General features: G+C 38.8%; 1 protein-coding gene across 1 annotated transcript in view; it reads right to left on the bottom strand.

Annotated features, from left to right (window-relative positions):
- Nucleotides 1-286: 286 nt before the first annotated feature.
- The window catches only part of LOC121443745 (carbohydrate sulfotransferase 7-like), a 42,679-nt gene continuing 18,417 nt past the window's right edge, over nt 287-24,548 (bottom strand). The window contains exon 2 of the mRNA XM_041645543.1: nt 287-340. The gene's annotated coding sequence lies outside the window, so the exon portion shown is untranslated. The remainder of the gene's footprint in view (nt 341-24,548) is intronic.

The following is a 24,548-nucleotide window of genomic DNA, read 5'->3' on the forward strand; positions in this document are numbered from 1 at the left end:
ATCTGCTGATGCGAAATGGAATCGTGTCACATCTTCTTTGTTGTCAGGATGCCTTGTTGAAATGTCTCAAGCAGAGCCAAGTTCAGCCTGGGAACTAAAACTTTTCCTATTTTATGACCATAAATATCCACATTGCACTGTCACTTCCTTTCAGGAAACTTCATCTCTGCCAATGTGTCCGTCATTACTTAACAGCTTGTGATGTTCCTGACCAGCAGATTTGCACAGCAGTTGGTACCAAATTGGTCCCAGTCTCTGACAGTATGATAGATTGCCTCCACCTCACAGCCTCTCTGCCGTTGGTGCAGCCTGCTGAGCTCACCTGTTTGTGGCCACTGACCTGGAAGGGAAAGAACAAAAGATGTTTGACCTTCATAGAAATTCAGTCTGGCCAGGTGGAGGTGGTGCGCGTCTTTAATCCTAGCACTCGGGAGGCAGAGGCAGGAGGATCTCTGTGAGTTTGAGACCAGCCTAGGCTACAAGAGCTAGTTCCAGGATAGGGACCAAAGCTACAGAGAAACTCTATCTCGAAAAAACAAAAGAAAAATTCACAGTCTGTTCAACCCTGGTGATTTTTAACTGCAGTTTTCTTTATTCAAGTTATGTTATCAAGTATTGAAAGTGCATAGCAAATCAATGCCTGTTATTTCTGTTTGTAAAAGACACACAGAGAAAATGTTACTTGAGGTGTTCAGTGGATGGGAGAAGATAATACAGGCCCCTCTGCAAATATTACTGTGTTTTTTACAGCTACCAAGGTGGGATGCCTGCTGAAAAAAGCCTTCTGGCACTCTGGCCAGGGAAGCAGGTAGACTAACTGCAGAAATTCACCTCTTCTGCTCCTCCAAATCCACTCCCCCAGTTTAACTCCCAGCTCTGCAGCAGAACACCTTCTGAAGCCTCCCTTGCCCAAGTGCTTCCACCTCCAGTGGCTCCTACAGATCTTCCCAACCACTCCAGCAGGCGCACCCTGGAAACACACAGGTCACCCCTGCTAGGGAAGCAGGTAGGCTAACTGCAGATCTTCACTTCCTTCAAGTCCAGTACCCCAGTCTCATCCCTGGCTCTGTAGCACACCACCTATAGACTCCCTTGTGAAGGAAATTAATAAAACAGTTCATGATATGAAAGTGGAAACAAATCAATAAAAGAAACCCAAATTGAGGGAAATCTGGAAGTGAAAAATTTAGGAGCTTGAATAGGAACCACAGAGGCAAGCTTTACAGGAGATGGAAGAGTCTTAGGTGTTGAAGATACGATTGAAAAGGAATGATAAATTGGTCAGAAAGTGTTAAATCTAAAACTCCTGGCTCAAAAGATCCAGGAAATCTGGGACACAATGAAAAGACCAAATCCAAGAATAATAGGAACAAGGAAGGAAAAGGAACATGGGCCAAAGGCACAGGAAGTATTTAACAGGATCTTAGTAAACTTCCCTAACATAAAAAAGTAGGTGTCTATGAAGGTACAAAAAGCATATAAAGCAGATTGGACCAGAAAAGAAAGTCCCCTCGGCACATAATAATCAAAACAGTAAATTTACAGAGCAAAGAAAGAATATTAAAAGCTACAATGGGAAAGACCAAGTAACACATAAAAGCAGACTTGCTAGAATTACACCTGACTTCTCAATGGAGACTCTAAAAGCCAGAAGGGCCTTGAGAGATGTGCTGCAGACTCCAAGAGACAACAGATGTAAGCCCAGATTACTATATGCAGCAAAACTTTCAATTACCATAGATGGACAAAAACAAGATATTCCATGCTAAAAGTAAATTTAAGCAATATCTATCCAAAATATAGCCCCACAGAAGGGGCTAAAAGGAAAACTCCAACCTAAAGAGATTGACTACACCCAAGAAAACATTGGGAATAAATAATCCCAGACCAGCTAAATGAAGAAATGGGCAACACACACATAGACACACCCCACAATCACCACCACCAACAACATCAAAATCACAGGAGACAACAATCGTCATTTATATTTTTCATCAGTGGTCTCAATTATTTAATAAAAAGACACAGACAAACAGAAGGATGTTAAAACAGTATCCATCCTTTTGCTGCGTCCAAGAAACATACCACAATATCAAAGATAGACATTACCTCAGAGTAAAGTGTTGAAAAAAGTTATTCCAAGTAAATGCAAGTGCGTGTAGTTATTTTAATATTTAACAAAATAAATGGGAACTAATCAGAAGAAATAGGGAAGAACACTACATACTCATTAGAGGAAAAATCTACCAAGAAAGACATTTTAATTCTTAGCATCTAAGCACACTAAATACTGCTTAAATCACATATAGACCCTCACACACTGACAGTGGGAGACTTCAATACCCCACTCTTGCCATAGACAAGTCATCAAAATCCCCCAAAAATCTAAACAGAGAAATGCTAGAGCTAATAGACATTATAAGCCAAATAAGCCTAACAGATATTTGCGGAACATTTTATTCAAATACAAAAGAATACACCTTCTCAGCACTTCATAGATTTTGGACACAAACAAGTACCAACAGATACAAGAAAATAAAGACAAGTCCTCTGCTTCTTGTCTGACCACATGGATTACAGCTGGATGTCAACAACAACAGAAACAACAGAAAGCTTACAAACTCAAGGAAAATGAACAACACTATACTGAATGAAAAATGAGTCAAGAGAGAAATAAATAAGACTTTCTAAAGTTGAGTGAAAATGAATACACAACATACCCAAACTTAAAGGACACAATGATAGTGGTTCTAAAAAGTAAGTTCTTAGCACTAAGTGCCTACATAAAAAAATACCAAAGAGATTTCATGCTAACAAAGTAACAGCACACCTGAAAGCTCTAGAACAAGGCAAAAAGAAAAACATCACCCCCAAAGGAGTAGATGGCAAGAAATAATCAAACTCCAGGCTAAAATCAGAAACAAGCAAAAAGACAATACAAATAATCAAGAAACAACTGGTTGATTCTTTGAGAAAAACCACTATGCCTGAAAAAACCCTTATCAGAATTAACTAAAAGGTAGAGAGAAAATATCCAAATTATCAAAATCAAAAAATAAATGGGGGTGGGACAGAACAACAGACACCAAGGAAATCCAGCGAATCATAAGGACATTAAAAACCTGTATTCCACCGAATTGGAAAATATAAAAGAAATGGATAATTTGCTTGATAGGTACCACTTACCCAAGACCAGATAGTTTTAGTGCAGAATTCTACCAGACTTTCAAAGAAGAGTTAATGCCAATACTATTTAAATTATTCCACAAAATAGAAGCAAAAGGAACATTGTCCAATTCATTTTATGAGGCCATAGTTATCCTGATACCCAAACTACATAAAGACCCAACAAAAATAATTACAGACTAATTCTCCCTATAAACATAGTTGGGAAAATACTTGCAAACCAAATCCAAGAACACATCAAAAAAGATCATACACATGGTCAAGTAGGCTCCTTCCTAGAGATGCAGGAATGGTTCAATATATGAAATCTATCAGTGTAATCCACCATATAAACTAAAGGGAAAAAAAAACATGATCTCAGAAGCTGAAAAAGCCTTTGATAAAATCCATTATCCCTCCATGATAAATGTCTTGGAGAGATGAGGGATATAATGAGCCTATGTAAACATAATAAAAACAATTTACAGCAAGGCCATTGCCAACGTCAAATTAAATGGAGAGAAACTCAAAGCAGTTGTACTAAAATCAGGAACAAAACAATGTTGATCACTCTCTATATACCTATTTGTAGTATTTAGAGTTTCTGTTGCTGTAAAGAGACACCATGGCCACAGCAACTGTTATAAAGTAGCTCAATATAAAATTAACTCACAAAAAATCAGTAATCCTACTATATACAATGATAAATGATATAGTCCTCTTATATACAAATGATAAACAGACTGAGAAAGAGATCAAAGAAACAACACCTTTCACAACAGGCTCAAATAATGCATAGTATCTAATGAAGTAAGTGAAAGGTTTGTATGATAAAACTTCAGTATTGAAGAAATAAATTGAATACGATATCAGAAGTTGGAAAGATCTCCCATACCCATGGATCACTAGGATTAATTGCCATCCTACCGAAAAATATATGCATCCAATGCAATACTTTTCAAAATTCCAACAGAATTCATAGATCTTGAAAGGACAATTTTCAGCTTCCATATGGAAAAACAGGAAAACTAGGATAGCTAACAATCCTGAATAGCAAAAGAACTATGAGAGGTATTACTATCTCTGTTTGCAAGCTGTACTTTGGAACTATAATAATACAATCGCATGATATTGGCACAAAAACAGAAACGTTGATTAATGGAATAGAACTGAAGACCCAGACATAAATCCACAGAACTATAAACACCCGATTTTTTGTATATAAGGAAGTCAGAAACACACACTGGAAAAACCACCTTCAACAAATGGTGCTGGCCACAATGGATGTAGGCATGTAAAAATATGCAAATAGATCCATATCTATCATTTTGCACAAAACTCAATCCAAGTGAATCAAGGACCTCAACATAAAACCAGGTACACTGAACCTGATAGAAGAGAAAGTTGGGAATAGCCTTGAACACATTGGCACAGAAGACCACTACCTGAACAGGACACCAGGAGTGCACACACTAAGATCGACAATTAATACATTGGACCTCATGAAACTGAAAAACTACTGTGTTGCCAATGATACTTATTCAGAATGGGAAAAGATTTTTACCAACTACACATCTGATAGAGGTTTAATGACACCTAGGGTAAAACCAAATATTAGTTGTCTTAAAATTGATGAAATAACTCCTAATGATATCTTGCTGTATTCATAGATCAGTGCCTTATTCAGCCGTCATCAGAGAAGCTTCCTAGTGCAACAGATGGGAACAAATACAGAGAGCCACAGCCAGACATCACACACACACACACACACACACACACACACACACACACACACACACAGAGAGAGAGAGAGAGAGAGAGAGAGAGAGAGAGAGAGAGAGCCTGGATCACAGAGCTCTAAATGGGAAGTTTCCATCAAATCCCTCCCCTCAGAGCTCAGAGAACACTGCAGAAGAAGAGGTGGAAAGAATGGAGGAGACTAGGAGAATAAAGCCTTTTAAATAAACATGAGCAAAGCTCACAGATACTAAAGCAGCATCCACAGGGGCCTGCAGGGGTCTGCACCAGGTCCTCAAAATATATATTACAGCTTTCAGTTTAGCATTTTCGTGGGACTCCCAAGAGTATGAATGCGTGGGTCTCTGATTCCTGTGCCTTCTCTTGGGCTCTTTTCCTTGAGGGTTGCCTTGTCAAACTTCAATGTGATGGCTGTTGTTTTATCTTATTGCTGTGAATATATTTTATTACCATTGGTTAATAAAGAAGCTTCTTTAGCCTATGGTAGAGCAGAATATAGCTAGGCAGAAAATCCAGATACAGGGAGAAAGAAGGCAGGGTCAGGGAGTCACCAGGAGCCTCTGGGGAAGCAAGATGTGAGGTAACAAGCCACAAGCCTTGTGGTAAAATATAGAATAATAGAAATGATTTTTAAGTTGTAAAAGCTAATTAATAATAAACCTGATGTAATAGACCAAACAGTTTGTAATTAATATTAAGAGTGGTTATTTGGGAACTGGCGGGTGGGAGAGAAACCTCCAATTACATTTTATTATATTTTATGTATCATGTTTGGTTGTTATCTCCTAGAAGCCTATTACTTTCTAATGAGAGACAGAAAAGGAGTGGGTTGGGGTTGGGAAGGAAGTGGGAAGAGCAGAGGGAGGAGTAACTATAATCAGGATATACTGTATGAACAAAGAATTTATTTTCATTAAAAGGGGAGGGGAGAAAGAAAAGAGCTTTCAGAGGCATGTTGGGAAGATGTGGGGAGGAGCTGGGATTGAAGCCACATCTTTAGGTAAACAGGGTAACTCTATTTAAACCCTTTTCATATATGTATGCAAATATGTTTTAGGAAGTTTCCATAGTAGTAATTTCCATATAGTTCTTTCAAAGGTCTTTAGTGTTAGTTATCCTTACCCATAATCCTCTCCTCTTCCTTCCTTCCCCCACCCCATTTAACTCTTTCTGTATCATTATACCCCTTTTCCCTTCACAGCTATGTACTCTTCCCCCTTTCTTTGAAATTGCCCTCATAGCCCCCTTAACAGTTTTTGCCTTCTATAGGCACTCCAATTTAAACACTCTTATCTAGATTCAAATCTAGCATCCACACAGGAGAGAGATCATGTGACATTTGTCATTCTGAGTGTGGGTTATCTGACTCAGTATGATTATTTTCAGCTCCATTCATTTGCCAGCAAATGTTATAATTTATCTTTAGAACTGTCTAGTATCTCATTGTGTTATGAACCACTCTTTCATTATCTATTCCAATCATCTGTTAATGGACATCTAGGCTGTTTCCATTTCCTGGCTACTGTGAATAGAGCAGCCATGAATATGGATGACCAAGTGTCTCTGTCATAAGATGTAGCGTCCTTTGAAAATATGTCCAGGAGTGGTATTGCTGGATCATGTTGTAGATCTATTTCTAATATTTTGAGGAACCTACATACTGATTTCCATGAAACCATACCAGTTTACACTCCTGCAAACAGTGAATAAGTGTTTCTCTTTTCCCAATCCATGCTAGTATTTGTTATCGTTTGTTTGTTCTTATATATTCTAGATACCAAACCACTATCAGATGTATAGCTGGTAAAGACTTTTTCATCCTGTACGCTGTCTCATCACTTAAATGATGTTTTTCTGTACTAAAGCTTTTGAGTCTCATAAGATCACATTTGTCAACTCTCTACCACCCTGAACATGCCTGATCTTGCTACTAGTTTCTTGATTTGGGGGTCTTCACTCTGATATTAAATGTGTATGAAGTTTAGCATTTTTTTCTATTGTGCAAAGATATCTATCAGTTTAATAGAACTACTGGTGCTGGGCATTTAATCCCAGCACTCAGGTGGAAGAGGCAGGTGAATCTCTGAGTTCAAGGTCAGTCTGTTCTTCACAGTGTGTTGCAGGGCATCCAGGGCTACATAACAGGGAGAGCTGTCTCAAAAACAAAACAAAACAAAACAAAACAAAACCCGAAAATTATCGATGAACAGTTTGGGGAGAAAGATTTTTCAAAATGATTAGAAATGTACAATACAAGCTTCTCTTTTAAATGGCCAGATAGCCCAGTGCCAAGCCTGACCATTTGAAGTCATTCCTGGGACCCTCCTGTACACAGTTGCTGTGCCATGCACATGCCCCCATCCACAATGTTCCAATGTTCACAACATACAATCAAAATGTAGTGTTAAAAAAAATCTTAAAACTTGGAGATGGGGTGGAGTACCTGTTTTTTTTTTTTTTGACCTGGGTTCAGCTCCCAGCATCCACCTGGCAGCTCACAAATGTGATGCACATTTCTGGCCTCTGAAGGTGTTGTATGCCCTGTGATGGCTAGTTTGATGGCAACTTGACATAAGCTAAAGTCATATGAGAGGAGGGAACCTTAATTAAGAAAATGCCTCTAGAAGGGCAGACTGTAGGCAAGCCTGTAGGGTCTAGCCAGGGCTGGTGGTCCTGGCTTCTATAAGAGAGCAGGCTGAGCAAGTCATGGCAGCAGGCTAGTAAGCAGCACCCTCCATGGCATCTGCATCAGTTCCTGCCTGCAGGTTCCTGCCCTGTTTGAGTTCCTGTCCTGACTTCCTTCGATGATGAACAATGTTGTGGAAGTGTAAGCCAAATAAACCCTCTCCTCCCAAATTTCTTTTAGTTCTGATGTTTCATCCCAGCGACTAAGACACCTCCTTTCAGATAATTCTAGCTTGTGTCAAGTTGACATAAAACTAGGCAGCACAGTCAGCAACCCTATCCTGGCTGTAACCAAATAGGGTGCCAGTGTCCTGCTAGTGGAGGTTTGCTAAAATGATTGAGACAAGAGTCAGAGATAAAGAGCACAAGACCCTAAACATGCAAAAGAAAATGAAAAGAGCACTCACTTTTCAAACAAAAAACCAAGAAAATTTCACCTTGAATGAGAAAGAACACTTGACAGATTGCAATACTGACACAACACTGTTATTAAAATAACCAGAAACAAGCTTAAAGGAGTGATATGGCTAATTGTGGTTGTCAGCTTGACCTGGATGTGGAGTCAAGTAAAAGGCAAGCTGATGGGCATACCTGTGAAGTAGTTTTCTAACTAGATTACTTGAAGTGGAATGCCTGCACTAAATGGGGGTGCTGGCCCAGATAAAAAGAAAGACTGAGAGAGGAAAAAAAGGTTTTGCCTTCTTCCACTCTTGCCAGCAACTTCATCTACACTACACTGCTTCTTCTTCTTCTTTTGCATGTGTTGCTAATAGCAGAACCTAGCCTCTTCAGGCTTCCAACTTGGAGTGACGACCTGGAACTCTCTAGAAATTTTTCCTACCTTTAGCACCAGACTGGAAGTGCTGAGGCATTCTGTCCCATGGGTGAAGATGCTACTGTGTTCTCAACTTCTCCCAGTAGGAAGCTAGCCATTGTTAGATGACTCAGACCATATAAAATAAGACAATCTAATAAAACTTCTAATATATATTCATTCTAAAGGTTGTTCCTCTAGAGAACCCTGATGAATACAGGCAGTTATTATTAAAGTAGTGCTTCAACTAACACTTATAAACACCATTAAAATAAAAAATGATAAATGTTCAAAGAAATATAATACATATATACATATATACATATACATTTTCTAGACAGGGTTTCTTTGTAGTTCTTGAGCCTGTCCTGGAACTTGCCCTGTAGACCAGGGTGGTCTCAAACTCAGAGATCCACCTGCCTTGACTCCCAAGTGATGGGATTAAAGGTATGTGCCATCACTACCTGACTTTTTTGGGGGGAAGGGGGCATATTTTTAAGGAATCAAATGGAAAACAAAATTTTTGAGACAATGTTTTACTATGTGACTCAGGTTAGCCTCGACTTTGTGATCCTCGTGCCTTAGACTTTTGAGTTCTGGAATTACAGATATGTGAAACCATACCTGACAACCAGTTGGAAATTTTAGACGTGTAAAATACAATACATCCCCCAAAAAAACTCTCTGGGTGGGCTGAACTGCGAAACATGCTGACTGAATAAATAATTACCAAATTCTGGGGCAGGAGGTATAGCTTGGTGTTTAAGAGCACATGCTACTCTTGCAGAGGACCAAAGTTTGGTTCCCAATCTACATGGTGGTTCAAAAATACCTGTAATTCAAGTTCCAGAGTTAACTTATGCCCACTTCCGGCCTCCATACAGGTGGTGCCCATACATACATGCAGGCACTCATGCATACACATAAAAATAATAAGTACTTTAAAAAAAGAATTACTGGGTCTGGAGAGATGTCTTAGAGGTTAAGAGTACTGGCTGCTCTTCCAGAGGTCCCGAGTTCAATTCCCAGCAACCACATGGCAGGTCACAACACTTATAATGAGATCTGGTGCCCTCTTTCTGGCGTGTATGCATATGTGCAGGAGGAACACTGCAGAATAAATAATAAAAATTTTAAAAAAGAATTGAGTAGACTCAATGCAAACAAAAGAAAACAGTGAAAAAGGATGAACAGAGGGCCAGGTGTGGTAAGCCTGACACTTGTTGGCAAATCTCTGAGTTTGCAGTGAGCACCAGGCCTTGCAGGGTACATAGAGAGACCCCGTCTCAAAACAAAATAAGACAAAAAAAGATGAATTGAGCTGACAAGTCTGGTGTACTCCAATAACTGATCTACCTTCATGCCAGCAGAGTTCCAGTAAGAGGCTGAAAGTATACTTGAAGAAATATGCTTGAAATTTCCACAAATTTGACAAACGGCTTAAGTTCACAGATTCAGTAATGTCTGAGAATGTTAATCAATAAAGACTCAAAGAAACCTACCCACAAACAAAGCACGATCAAGTTTCAGAAAAGTAACTTCTAGCCAGGGATGGTGATGCATACCTATAATACCAGCACTTGAGTGGTGTAAACAGAAAATCATGAATTTGAAGTTATCCTGGGCTAATTAGAAAAACTATCTTTTAGTAATTTAATTAGGTTAATTGATTCATCAAATTAAGAAAAGATTAAGAAAATTCTTGAAAGTATCTAGAGATAAATGACATCATTTATGGGAAAGTGTAATGGATTTAATATCTGAAAGCATGGTGGTTTGAAGTGCCACATATTTTCAGCGATGGAAAGAAAGTAACTGTTAACCCAGATTTCTATATCCCATAATAATATCCTTCAGGAGTGATTTTGAAATAATGACTTCCTCAATGGAAAACAGTTTGTTGATGTACAATAAGTGCTAAAGGAAGTTTTTCCAGCTGAAAGCAAATGCTAAAAGAAGAGTACACATCCCTAACAAATGGAGACAGAACAGAGTAAGGAAATACAAGGAAACAAATAGACTCTTTTCTTATAGAAACTGTTGTGTGTGTGTCTGCACACACCCACATGTGGGAGGGCTATGCATGCTCATGAATGCAAAAGACAAAAGAGGATGTTGGATGTCCTGCTCTATCACTCTTTATTCCTTTGAGTCTGGGTACTGAACCTGGAGCTAGGCTGGCACCAAGTCCAGCCATCCTCCTGTCTCCACACCACTAGGGGTTGTAGACATCCATGCCCCACTTTTTACATGGGCTCTGTGTATCTCCACTCACTTTTATTTTTTGTTTGCTTGTTTGGTTGGTTTGGTTTTGTCAAGACAGGGTTTTCCTGTTTAGTCTTGGCTGTCCCAAAACTCACTCTGTAGACCAGGCTGGCCTCAAACTCAGAGATCTACCTGCCTCTGCCTCGCAAGTGTTGATATTAAAGGAGTGAGCCACCGCTGCCTGGCTGCACTCAGGTTCATCATTATTATTAAATGTTTCATTTATTTTAATACCACCCATGGTTTCCCCTCCTTCTCTTCCCATTTCCTTCCCCACCTCCCATATAACTCCCCCATCTAGTCAGTGCAGCAAATGCTCTTATCTGATGAGCCATTTTCCCCAGATCACAAATTACATTGGATTTTAAGGCAAATTTAGACTGTATGATTTTGTTTTCAATACATACAGAGAAACTATTTAAGAGAATCATGAAAAGGGAAGAAGTTAAAGAGACCCCAATGCAAATGGCTGCTCTAGATGCAGCAAATAGTTAACTCAAGTAGGCTAGAGTAAGTTGCATATGTATAATTCAAAGGAGCCACTGAAATAAACATACATAGAGGTCTGCTCAGAAATACTGCAGGGAAATTGAAGTGAAGTTTTGAAAAAATATTCAAATCAGAAAAGGCAGAAAGGGGAAATCAGAAAAATAATGGAAAAACAGCAGATGTAAGCCCTAAAAATATCAATAATTATTTTACAAATGGTTTCAATACTTGATAACCTGGGTAAATTGCACTAATTCCTCAAAAGCACAAAACTACCCTAACTCTGCCCATATGAAATGGATAATTTGAAAAATTCAAAAACAATAAAAACTGGAGTTAATAGTAAAGACTCTTCCAAAGAAAATTTCCTGGCCCATATAGTTTCAATGGATAATTCTACCAAATAATTAAAGTAGAATTGACATCAATATGACACAATGTTTTTCATACAATTTTAGGTCAGTTTTATCCAGATACTAAAGCCAGACAACCCTGGGGAAATCTGTCAGTCATAAATTTACATGTCAGTCATAAATTTACATGTGATTCTTTTTACATTTTTTGTTGTTCTTTGAAACAGGGTGTCTTTTTTATTGAAAATAGATTCTTCTCTCATACAATACATCCAGACCACAGACATCCTTCCCTCAGTTCTCCCCAGCTCCCCCAACTTCCCATCGCTTCCAGACCCACTCCCCACTTCATTTCACTTCAGAAAAGAGCACGCCTCCAAGAGACAACCACCAAACACAACAAAAAAAAGATGCAATAAGACGAGGCAAAAGCCCTCATATTGAGGCTGGACAATGTAAGCCATTCTGTAGCCCAGGATGTCCTGGAAATTCCTATGTAGCCCAGACTGACTGGGAGCACATGGTCTTCCACATGCTGAGATTAGCACATGCTCAGAATAGAATTGTGCACAATCACATCCAGCTTAGATATTTGTTTTTTTTTTAAATTTATTTATTTATTAAAGATTTCTGTCTCTTCCCCGCCACCGCCTCCCATCCCCCCCCCCAATCAAGTCCACCTCTCTCGTCAGCCCAAAGAGCGATCAGGGTTCCCTGCCCTGTGGGAAGTCCAAGGAACCCCCACCTCCATCCAGGTCTAGTAAGGTGAGCATCCAGACTGCCTAAGCTCCCACAAAGCCAGTACGTGCAGTAGGATCAAAAACCCATTGCCATTGTTCTTGAGATCTCATTGTCCGCTATGTTCAGCAAGTCCGGTTTTATCCCATGATTTTTCAGACCCAGGCCAGCTGGCCTTGGTGAGTTCCCGATAGAACATCCCCATTGTCTCAGTGTGTGGGTGTACCCCTCGCGGTCCTGAGTTCCTTGCTCGTGCTCTCTCTCCTTCTGCTCCTGATTTGGAACTTGGGAGGCAGAGGCAGGCGGATCTCTGTGAGTTCGAGACCAGCCTGGTCTACAAGAGCTAGTTCCAGGACAGGCTCCAAAATCACAGAGAAACCCTGTCTCGAAAAAAAAAAAAAAAAAAAAACTTGAACTCTGTCTCAACCTCCTAGGTGCTGGTATCAAAGGCATGCGCCACCACCGCCCGGCCAAGTCACTTTTTTTTTTATTTAAATTTATTTATTTATTAAGGATTTCTGCCTCGTCCCCGCAACCGCTTCCCATTTCCCTCCCCCTCCCCCGATCAAGTCCCCCTCCCTCATCTGCTCGAAGAGCAATCAGGGTTCCCTGACTTGAGGGAAGCCCAAGGACTGCCCACCTCTATCCAGGTCTCATAAGGTGTGCATCCAAACTGCCTAGGCTCCCACAAAGCCAGTACGTGCAGTGCAGTAGGATCAAAAACCCACTGCAATTGTTCTTGAATTCTCAGTATTCCTCATTGTCCGCCATGTTCAGCTAGTCCGGATTTATCCCATGCTTTTTCAGACCTAGGCCAGCTGGCCTTGGTGAGATCCCAATAGAACATCCCCATTGTCTTAGTGTGTGGGTGCACCCCTCGTGGTCCTGAGTTCCTTGCTCGTGCTTTGTATCAGACCAAATCTGCTGCTGTGGCAGCTTTTGTTGCAAAACCGCAGGTACTTGAGCTTCTGCTAATTCAGGCAGTGGGGTTCCGCTGCAAATTTAGCCAAGGCAGGCAGAATGGGCCTGTGTGGCCGAGTGTGTCTCAGACTCGGCACTGGGGCCGGAGTCACGAACTAAAAAACAGTACCCGGGAGGGTGCTGTATTAGCTAGCGGGCTACCCGCTTGAGTCGGGGGCAAAATAGCCCAACGTTGGACGCCAAAATGTAACGGCGTAAACAAATGCAGACAGATTGTAAATATATATATATATATATATATATATATATATATATATATATAGCTTTAATGGCAAATAGACTTACAGAACCACCATTCCTGCGGAGACCAGGAAAGCAGAAGAGACAGCTGGGAGCACGCTCGCCAAATTTATAGGCAAACATTAGCCCGAGGCGAACACGGCCCCTAAGGGGCGGGACTTATCCCTACACCTTTCTAAAAATACTTCAGTTTGGGCAGTGGTGGTATGTTGTAAGGAGGCCACTGGTTCATTTCCCAGATGCCCAGACTCCTGAAATAACCACACAGAAACTTTATTAATTAAATCACGGCTGAGCCCATTAGTTCTAGCTTCTTATTGGCTAACTCTTATATATTAATTTAAACCATGTTCTGTATATCGCCACATGGCAGTGGCTTACTGACAAAGCTTCAGCTTATCTGGCTCTGGCGGCAGCTCCATGGCTTATGCTTCTCTGCCTCCTTTCTCCCAGCATACAGTTTAGTTTCCCCTGCCTAGCAAAGTTCTGCCCTACTATAAGTCCAAAGCAGTACTTTATTAACCACTGGTAATCACAACATACAGAGGAAAATCCCACATTGCCTCCCCCTCTCTGTTTAAATAAAAAGAAAGGTTTTAACTTTAACATAGTAAAACTACATATAACAAAACAGTTATCAAGCAAGAATTACAATTACAATATTTATGTCTACTGTATCTTTCATGATAACTAAGAAAAACTATAACTACATATTCTTCAACTCCATCAAAGACTCCAGAAGGATATATTAAGTGAACAGGAAGCACATCATAAGCAACTTCCAAAATTCTAGAATTGATAGAGACATGTCCCTGCCTGGACAGTCACCCAAAGTTCTTCTGTGTTGTTGTGGCATTCAGTCTTCAGCCCACAGGCCCATTGTGTCCAGCATACTTTTCCACAAAGCAGGAAATTTGACAATCTGTTCTGCCTTGCAGTTGCAAAGTTGCTTCCTTCTGTGTCCTGAAGAATGTCTGGCAAACTCTTTCATGAAGCAGGGACCCTGACATTTCAAGCAGTCCAGGCAAGAGCAGTTTCTTGTCTAAATGGCTAACAAACTCCATAAGGAGCCTCTTTGATGCCCATCTTCCTCTTGAAGCAATTGGTGCTGCCAGGAGCAGATGTGTCTTATTGTCATGAAAATTTCTAAGTTTTTAAACATTTTAAATGCCAAATTCTGTAGTCTTTGAAAGATTTGAAGAATGCCTATCCATCTGAAAAACATCTTTGTACATCTAGAAAATCTAACTAACATGACTACAAACTTGACTATTATAGATGACTCTCTATTTAACTATGTTTTAAATAATACATTATATTTTTAAATGAGCTGCATACATAATACCTTAATCAAGAGCAGAAATACACATATAACAAAACTGACCTTAAATATGAATCAGTAAACCAAAATTATACCAATGCAAATCTCTATAACATATACACCTTTAAATCTAAACAAACATTTATAAACAATATTTGGGAATATGGGTGTAGTTCTCTTCAAACTGCTTCCTGCTGTTTATTGGGCAAAGTAATTTTTGAGAAATTTTCAAAGTGACCTTTCAGGGGGTCTTGGTCCATCAGATCACATTAGTCTGGAAGGATTCCACAGGTTCTCATCTTCTGTGGTAACAAAAGCAGAAACTCTTTTCCAAAGCAACAAATCCTTAGACCCAAATTTGGAAGTCATGATACCTTTAGAACATATTTGCTGGTTTTGTTTATCAGCCCATATAATGAAATATCTCTCTGTACTTTCACAGTCAAAAATTCAAAGAAAACACAATAATATACATAATCCAGACCCTTTTTGTATATTTCATCTTTATGTGGCTTGTTTTTATTCTTACTCTTTAATATTTATTTTATTATATTTACTCCTTTTATCTATGACTGTTTGTACTCTGTCTCTTTAAAGACTTTGTTTTTTTAAAAATGATTTACTTCTTTCCCAAATCTCTATATTCTTTTTCTTCTCTCTCCAAAGCCTATGTACATTTATCCAACAAGGTGACCCATTTAGAGGTCTTTTTTTAATCTCGAATTGTCTCTTTAAAGACTTTGTTTTTTTAAAAATGATTTACTTCTTTCCCAAATCTCTATATTCTTTTTCTTCTCTCTCCAAAGCCTATGTACATTTATCCAACAAGGTGACCCATTTAGAGGTCTTTTTTAAATCTCGAATTGTCTTTATTGCATATCTGTAATCCTTATCAGAACTGCTTCTTAAAATGCTAAGCCCTTCTTATGAGCTTAAGCAGTGGTATGGCCCTTCTGCTTGCTCTGCCCAGTCCAGCATGGTGGAGCTGTTTGCTACCGCTGAGAGCCATGTACATTGTTCCATTTTTAGGCGCACAGCTGGTCTATGTTGCCATTAAGCAAGTTGTAGCATGTTGCTCATAAATCCCATTTAAATGCTCCTTGGCTGAACCTCCCAAAAGAGCTAGAGTCATTTGTGCTGGAGAACCAGGAAACTGCTGTTTTGAAACTGCATTTTTTTTCTGTTACTGCTGAATCAGGAAGACTTCTCTTAAGGGAGCTGCAGCAAGCTTCCAGCTTAAAAAAATGCAGCTAAACTTTGTTTGTTGTGTCTAGAGTTCCCTTTTAAGCTTTCTCAGGTTTAATGTGGATATAGTGGACCATATTGGAGAGCCATTTTGCTGTAAGGAGGGCACTTGTTCATTTCATGACAGCCCAGACTCCCGAAATGACCACCCAGAAACTGTATTAATTAAATCACATCTTGGTCCATTAGCTCTAGCTTCTTATTGGTTAACTCTTACATATTAGTGGCACACACTTTTAATCCCAGCACTCAAGAGGTAGAGACAGGTGAATCTCTGTGAGTGTGAGGCCAGCCTAGTCTACAGAATGAGTGCCAGGGCAGGCTCCAAAGCTACAGAGAAATTCCATCTTGAAAAACCAAAAAGAAAGGTTTTGTTTGTTTTAAAGAATACCAAGTCACTAGTCAGGGACTTCCCAGGGAGCAGGCCTCAGTCAGTGATCTCTATAGGAATGGGTCCAATACAGTGACCTCTGCTGGAGCAGGTCCAAGGCAGCAACATCAGTGGAAGCATCCCCAAGCAAGCACCCTCAATAGGAGCAGGCCCAAATGACCTCCAACCTCCAGAATTGCAGAACAATACTGGGGAGCACCAAGCAACCTCTGGGAACACTGACTGACTGGAACCATGGTCCTGAGGAACAACCATCTGAGCCTTGGGTCCATTGGCATGTGGAAGACTGATCACCAGAGACACAGCACCAGCTACACCAATCAAAGGAAAAGATGGGTAGACAAGGTAAGAACACAGTCAACACCACAAAGAGCAACACAACACCAACAAAAACTAGTGGCTCTACAACAATAAGAATTAAACACCAAAATATAAATGAAGCAGAAGAAAATAACCAAAAAATAAATTTAGGAGAATGTTTGAGGCCCTTAAAGAGGAAATGAAAAATTCCCTCAAAGAAATGGAAGAAAAGACAAACAAAAAATTGAAAGAGATCAATAAATTCCTTAAAGAAACCAAGAAATGGCAATCAAACAAAAGAAAGAAATGATTAAAGGCTTGAAAACCAAAATAGAGTAAAGAAAACACAAACCGAGGGAATTTTGAAAACAGAAAATATGAAAAAAACATTCAGGAACCACAAACGCAAGCATAAACAGTAGAATACCAGAGATGGATGAGAGAATCTTAAGCACTGAAGATACAATAGAGGAAATAGATTCATCAGTCAAGGAAAACATTAAACCTAACAAAAGCTTAAGACAAAATATTCAGGAAATATGGGACACCATGAAAAGACCAAACATAAGAATAATAGTGATAAAAAGAGGAGAAGTTCAATTCAAAAGCCAGAAAACATATTCAACAAAATCACAGAACAAAACTTTCCCAACCTAAAGACAGATATGCATATGAAGATACAAGAAGCTTACAGAACACCAAACAGAAAGGATCAAAAAAAAAAAGTCCCCTCACCACATAATAATCAAAACACTAAACATACACAATAAATAACATTGAGAGCTACAAAGGAAAAAAAAACTATGTAACATATAAAGGCAGACCTATCAGAATTACATCTGACTTCTCAATGGATACACTGAAAGCCTGAGCAAGTATTGTGGAGACACTAAGAGACCACAGATGCCAGCCCAGACTACTATACCCAGCAAAACTTTAATCACCATAGAAGGACAAAACAAGATATTCCATGACAGAACCAGACTTAACCAAAACCTAGCCATAAATCCCGCCCTACACAATTTTAGAAGGAAAATTCCTACCCAAGGAAGTTAGCTACATCCACAAAAACACAGACAATAGATGATCTCACAGCAGCAAATCCCAAAGAAGGGAAAAATAAAATAACATCACTCCTGCATTGCTGGTGGGAATGCAAGCTGGTACAACCCCTTTGTGTGTCAGCATGGCAATTCATCAGAAAATTAGGAAACAACCTTCCTCAAGACCCAGTAATACCACTTTTGGATATATATCCAAAGGATGCTCAATCGTGCCGCAAGGACATGTGCTCAACTATGTTCATAGCAGCATTGTTTGTCATAGCAAGAAACTGGAAACAACCTAAATGCCCCTAGACAGAAGAATGGATAAGGAAAATGTGGTACATTTGTACAATGGAGTCCTACATAGCAGAAAAAAAAATAACAACATCTTGAATATTGCAGGCAAATGGATGGAGCTAGAAAACATCATTTTGAGTGAGGTAACCCAGACAGAGAAAGACAATTATCACATGTACTCACTCATAAGTGGTTTTTAAACATTAATCAAAGAAAACCAGCCTACAAATCACAATTCCAGAGAACTTACACAACAATGAGGACCCTAAGAGAGACATACATAGATCTAATCTATATGGGAAGTAGAGAAAGACAAGATCTCCTGAGTAAATTGGGAGCATGGGGACCTTGAAAGAGGGTTGAAGCAGAGGGGAGAGGTAGGAAAGGGAGCAGAGAAAATTGTAGAGCTCAGTAAAAATAATAATAAAAAAGAAATAAAAAGGAAAAACAATAAAAATAATATCCCTTAATATAAATGAACTCAACTCACCTATAAAAAGAAACAGGCTAACAGATTGGATACAAAACCAGAATCCATTCTTTTGCTCTCTACAAGAAACACACCTCAGCCTCAAAGACAGATATCGCCTTAGAGTAAAGGGTTGGGAAAAAATTTTCCTATTAAATGGACATAAGAATAAAGCAGGTGTAGCTATCCTAATATCTAACAAAATAAACTTCAAACTAAAATCAATCAGAAGAGATGTAGAAGGACATTTCATATTAGTCACAAGAATAATCCATAAAGAGAAAAAACTCAATACTGAACATCTTTGCCCGAAATAGAAGGGCACCCTCACATGTAAAAGAAACACTTCTAAAGCTTAAATCATACATTAAACCCCACACACTAATAGTGGGAGAATTCAACACCCCACTCTCACCACTGGACAGGTCTATCAGACTGAAAATTAACAGAGAAATAAGGGAACTAAGAGATGTTATGAATCAAATGGACTTAACAGACATCTATAGAACTTTCAATCCAAACATAAAATATACCTTCTTCTCAGCACCTCACGGAACCGTCTCAAAAACTGAACACATACTAAGTAAGAAAGCAATCCTCAACAGATACAAAAAAATTGGAATAGCCCATGTATCATATTGGATCACCATGGTTTAAAATTATAATTCAACAGCAACACTAATTTCAGAAAGCCCACAAACATGTGGAAATAAAGCAATGCTCACCTGAATCATCAAAGGGTGAAGGAAGAAATTAAAGACTTCCTAAAATTCAGTGAAAATGAGCACACAACATATTCAAATGATGGCAGGAAATAATCAAATTGAGAGCTGAAATAAACAAAATAGAAACAAAGAAAACAATCCAAAGAATCATTGAAAGAGTTGGTTCCTCAAGAAAATCAATAAGATAGACAAACCTTTATCCAAACTAACCAAAAAGCAGAAAGAGAATACCCAACTTAACAAAATCAGAAAGGAAAAGGATGACATAATAACAGACACAGAGAAAATCCAGAAAATCATCAAGCCATATTTTGAAAACCTGTACTCCACAAAATTGGAAAACTTAAAGGAAATGGACAATTTTCTTAATAAATATCACTTACCAAAGTTAAATTAGGACTAGGCAATCAAATTAAATAGACCTATAACTGCTGAAGAAATAGAAACAGTCATCAAAAGTCTCCCAACCAGAAAAAGCCCTGGGCCAGATGGTTTCAACTCAGAATTCTACAAGATTGTCAAAGAACTAATACCAATACTGCTCCAATTGTTCCACACAATAGAAACAAAGGACATATTGCCAACCTCTTTTTATGAATCTAGAATTACCCTGATATTCAAACCAAACAAAGATATTACTAAGAAAGGGAATTACAGACCAATTTTACCAATGAATATTGATGCAAAAATACTAAATAAAATACTGGCAAACCTAATGTAAGAATACATCAGAACCGTAATCCACCATGATCAAGTCGGCTTCATCCCAGAGATGCAGGATGGTTCAACATATAAATTTCTGTCAATGTAATCCACCATATAAACAAACTGAAAAAACCACATGATCATCTCAATAGATTCTGAAAAAGCCTTTGAAAAATACAACATCCCTTCATGATAAAAGTCTTGGAGAGAGCAGGGATACAAGGAACATATCTAAACATAATAAAGGCAATATACATCAAGCCAACAGCCAAACTAAACGGAGAGAAACTCAAAGTGATCCCACTGAAATCAGGAACAAGACAAAGTTGTCCACTCTCTCCATATCTATTCAATATAGTACTTGAGGTTCTAGCTAGAGCAATAAGACAACAAAAGAAGATCAAGGGGATTCGATCCAGAAAAGAAGTCAAACTCACTGTTTGCTGATGATATGATAGTTTACATAAGTTACCCCCAAAATTCTACCAAGGAACTTCTACAACTCATAAGCACCTTCAGCAATGTAACAGGATACAAGATTAACTCGAAAAATCAGTATCCCTTCTTTACACAGATGATAAACGTGCTAAGAAAGAAATCAGAGAAATATCACTTTCCACCATAGCCACAAATAACATAAAATGTCTTGGAGTAACTCTAACCAAACAAGTGGAAGACTTGCATGACCAGAACTTTAAATCTTTGAAGAAAAAAACTGAAGAAGACGCCAGAAAATGGAAAGATCTTCCATGTTCTTGGGTAGGTAGAATTAACATAAGAAAAATCTTATCACACGCAATTTATAGATTCAATGCAATGCCCAGCAAAATTCTTCACAGGCCTCGAAAGAACGTTACTCACCTCCATATGGAAAATCAAAACACCCAGGATAGCCAAAACAATCCTGTACAATAAAGGAACTTCTGGAAGCATCACAATCCCTGACTTCAAACTCCACTATAGAGCTACAGTACTGAAAACAATTTGGTATTGGCCTAAAAACAGACAGGAGGACCAATGGAACCGAAGACCTGGATATCAGTCCACACATCTATGAACACCTGATTTTTGACAAAGAAGTAAAAAAAATATAAAATGGAAAAAAGAAAGCACAAACGGTGCTGGCATAACTGGATATCAACATGTAGAAGAATGAAAATAGATCCATATCTATCGCCATGCACAAAACTCAAGCCCAAATGGATCAAAGACCTCAACATAAAACCAGCCACACTGAACCTTATAGAAGAGAAAGTGGGAAGTACACTTGAATGCATTGGCACAGGAGACCACTTCCTAAATATAATCCTAGCAGCACAGACACTGAGAGAAACAATTAATAAACGGAACCTCCTGACACTAAAAAGGTTCTGTAAAGCAAAGGATATGGTCAACAAGACAAAAGAACAGCCCACAGAATGGGAAAAGATCTTTACCAACCCCACATCGGACAGAGGTCTGATCTCCAAAATATACAAAGAACTCAAGAAATTGGTCATCCAATGAACAAATAATCCAATACAAAAATGGGGTACTGACCTAAACAGAGAACTCTCAAAAGATAAGTATAAAATAGCTGAAAGACACTTAAGAAAATACTCAACATCCATAGTCATCAGAGAAATGCAAATCAAAACAGCTATGAGAGTTCATCTTATACCTGTAAGAATTGCCAAGACTAAAACCACTGATGACGGCTTATGCTGGAGAGGTTGTGGGGTAAAGGGAACACTCCTGCATTGTTAGTGGGAGTGAAAACTGGTGTATCAGTGTGGTGATTTCTCAGAAAATTAGGAAACAACCTTCCTCAAGACCCATTAATACCACTTTTGGATATATACCCAAAGGATGGTCAATCATACCACAAGGACATGTGCTCAACTATGTTCATAGCAGCATTGTTTGTCATAACCACAACTTGGAAACAACCTAAATGCCCCTAGACATTTAAGAATGGGTAAGGAAAATGTGGTACATTTATACAATGGAGTACTACACAGCAGAAAAAAATAATAACATCTTGAAATTTGCAGGCAAATGAATGGATCTAGAAAACATCATATTGAGTGAGGTAACCCAGACCCAAAAAGACAAATATCATATGTACTCACTCATAAATGGCTTTTAAATGTAAAGCAAAGGGAAACCAGCCTATAAATCACAATCCCAGAGAACTTAGACAAGAAAGAGGAACCTAAGAGAGACATGCATGGATATAATCTACATGGGAAGTAGAAAAAGACAAGATCTGAGTAAAATAGTAGCATAGGGATCGGGGAAGAGGGCAGAAAGGGAGGGGAGAGGAAGTGAGGGGAGCAGAGAAAAATATATAGCTCCATAAAAACAATTTTTAAAAAAGCACTTCAGTCATACTTATCTGTTTTATTATTTTATGTCTATGGGTGTTTTGCTTGCATCGTTGTCTGTGTACTGCTTTCATGCCTGTATCCTCAGAGCTTGTTCAATCTCCTGAAACTAGCACTAGCATTACAGCCTACTGTGAGCTGCTGTGTGGGTGCTGTAAACAGAATTCAGGTCCTCTGCAATAGCAGCAAGTGCTCTTAACCACTGAGTCATCTACCCAGAAAACTAACTGCACTGGTCTTTGCTCATGTTCACTATGCCAAGGTTTTTCCTACCTTGGTACCATTAGAGAACCTATGCAGTCTGTCTGAAATAATCTACCTTTCTTCTCTTTCATAGCTTCAGTTTGATATTTCAGCTCCTTGGAGAAGTATTCCCAGAGCTATCTAAATCTCACAGTTTTCATGTTCTTTACTTAAGCTCTCATTCTCCACTGTAAATCCAATACCTAGCAGGCCTCAGTATAAAGGGAGAAACTTCAACTTTTTCTGAAGAATATCAGAAGATATCAAAAGAATTTCTGAAGATAATCTAAAAAAATTATTACTGGGTAGTCAGTCTCTCTTGTAGGATCAGGAGAAATTACATGACTTTTAAAAGGCTTTGCAAGCCTGGCATGGTGGCTCACACCTATAATACCAACATACAAAAGACTTAGGCAGGAATATGGCTGTCAAGGCAAGGATAGCCTAAGGTGTATAGGTTTAGCACAGCAGAGTTACAAAGTAAAACTCTGACTAACAACAACAACAACAAAATACCCCAAAGTCTTTGCAAACAGGAAAATAAAGAATGAACAAGAACAAGCTAGGGTGAGAATGTACTAGAAGAGTTCTGGAGGTAGGAGGAAAGGATCTACACATTTGAGGGATACAGAAGACATTCTGGGACTGCATTGCTATTCAGCGGTAGATGACTTTCTTTGTGTGTGATACCGAGTTTAGTCCTCAGCACTGCAATGAGCAGACAGGAATCTACTCAGAGTAAAGGGATGGGAAAAGGTGTTTCAAGCAAATGGACCTAAGAAAAAATCAGGTGTGTCCATACTAATTTCTAACAAAACTGACTTCAAACTAAAATCAATCAGAAGAGATCGAGATGGACACTTTATATTCATAACAGGAACAATTCAACAGGATGACGTCTCAATCCTGAATATCTATTCCCCTAATATAAAAGCACCCACTTATGTAAAAGAAATATTACTAGAACTCAAGGCAGACATCAAACCACACACACTAGTAGTAGGAGACATCAATACACCTCTCTCAGCAATGGACAAGTCAATCAGACAGAAACCTAATAGAGAATTAAGAGAACTACTGGAGGTAATGAAGCAAATGGACTTAACAGACGTCTATAGAACATTCCACCCAAATAGGAAAGAATATACCTTCTTCTCTGCATCTCATGGAACCTTCTCAAAAATTGACCACATACTCGGAAACAAAGGAAACCTCCACAGATACAAAAATTATCAGTGTCCAACTGTGTCTTATCAGATCACCACGGATTAAAGTTAGAAGGCAACAACAATGCTACCCCCAGAAAGCTGTCAAACTCATGGAAACTGAACAGTCAACTACTGAACCACACCTGGGTCAAGGAAGAAATAAAGAAAGAAATTAAAGTCTTCCTTGAATTTAATGAAAATAAAGAGACAACATACTCAAACCTATGGGACACTATGAAAGCTGTCCTGAGAGGAAAGTTCATAGCACTAAGTGCCCACTTAAAGAAAACAGAGAAAGCATACATTGGGGACTTAACAGCACACCTGAAAGCTTTAGAAAAAAAAAAAGAAGCAGAAGCGCCCAGGAGGAGTAGAAGACTGGAAATAATCAAACTGAGGGCTGAAATCAACAAAATAGAAACACAGAAAACAATCCAAAGAATCAATGAAACAAAAAGTTGGTTCTTGGAGAAAATCAACAAGATCAACAAACCCCTATCAAAACTAATAAAACGTCAGAGAGAGAATATGCAAATTAATAAGATCAGAAATGAAAAGCGGGACATAACCACAGACACAGAGGAAATTCTGAGACACATTAGATCTTACTACAAAAGCCTGTATGCCACAAAACTGAAAAATGCAAAAGAAATGGACATTTTTTTAGATAAGTACCATATACCAAAGTTAAACCAAGACCAGGTGAACTATCTAAATAGACCTGTTAGTCGCGAAGAAATAGAA

Source organism: Microtus oregoni, unplaced genomic scaffold (genome assembly GCF_018167655.1).
Source record: "Microtus oregoni isolate MIOR12 unplaced genomic scaffold, Mior012 000112F_ref0000385, whole genome shotgun sequence".
In the NCBI taxonomy this organism is placed as follows: domain Eukaryota; kingdom Metazoa; phylum Chordata; class Mammalia; order Rodentia; family Cricetidae; genus Microtus; species Microtus oregoni.